The sequence below is a fragment of the Aptenodytes forsteri genome, unplaced genomic scaffold (assembly GCF_000699145.1).
Source record: "Aptenodytes forsteri isolate BGI_AS27 unplaced genomic scaffold, ASM69914v1 Scaffold422, whole genome shotgun sequence".
NCBI lineage: Eukaryota > Metazoa > Chordata > Aves > Sphenisciformes > Spheniscidae > Aptenodytes > Aptenodytes forsteri.
Window position 1 is genome coordinate 724,117 of NW_008795687.1, and position 1,145 is coordinate 725,261.

Here is a 1,145-nt window from a genome sequence, read left to right on the forward strand (position 1 = left end):
GCGGCGGCTCCTCGCCGGGTCCCACACAGGGAGCTGGGAAGCCGCCAGGGATGGGCTGCATGGGGACCAGGGACCGGTGTGGGGTGGCTCCTCTGGCTCCCCCCAGCCCCACCCCCTCTCCCTGTCCCCAGAAAGGCAGAGAGGAGCTGCTGGTTGGGGCGATCTGCACCCCCCCTCCATGCCCTTCACCCCCGGGGTTTGCGTGGGGACCCCGGAGCTGCGCCGGTGGGACAGAGGGACACTTTTCTATGCACTCAAGCCACGGTACCCTCAGCCCTGGGCTGCTCCGGGCAGGGATCTTGGCAGTGGCAGGCAGCACCGAGCCTCTGCCTGCGTGGTGCTGCCCTGCTCGGCATGGGTGGGCGGGGATCTGCGTTGGCAGGCAGCACCGAGCCTCTGCCTGCGTGGTGCTGCCCTGCTCGGCGTGGGGGGGGCACAGGGCAGCCATGGGACCCGCTCCCAGCCCCGGGGCTGCGCCTGCCCACCGGGACTGTGGCGAGGAGGCACGACCCGGGGCTGAGCCAGATGCTGTGGGATGGGGGCAGCTCCAGGGGTGCTTGAGCTCCCATGGGGGACGGGGGTCCTTGTCCCTGGGGGGTGGACCCCCGGGGGGTGTCACCCCCGGGGGTAGCAGTGAGGCCACCCCGGCTTCAGGGAGCAGGGAGAGGTTTGGGCCAGGGCCTGGCCCCGTTTGCCCTCGGCCGGGGCTGTTCGTTCCCGGCGGGGACTGTCAGGGGGTCTCAGCCACATCCCTGCCCCCCCCCCGGTGCTGGGACCTGGCGGCCGCTGTCACGTACTGTAAATACTCTGTGTGCCACCTTCTTCTCTGGGACCCTCGGCGTGGGCGGGGGGGTGAGCAGGAGGCCAGGGTCCGTACCGAGACTTTTTTGTATACCACAAACTTTTTGTATATTTTTAATTTTGCTGCAACATGAGATATTAAATTCATTTCAATAAGCCCTGCCTACGGGAACCTGTCCTTGCCGGCACCTCCAGCTCACGCCCTGGGCTCCGCAGCAGGGCAGGACGCTGCCTCTCTGTCCCGGGGTGCTTGGGGACGCTGGGGGATGGAGCAGGACGGCTGCAGCGGTGCTGCCTGTCCGGTGTCGGTGGGCCCGGCCGGGGGTGGGCCCCGTGGGGGAGGG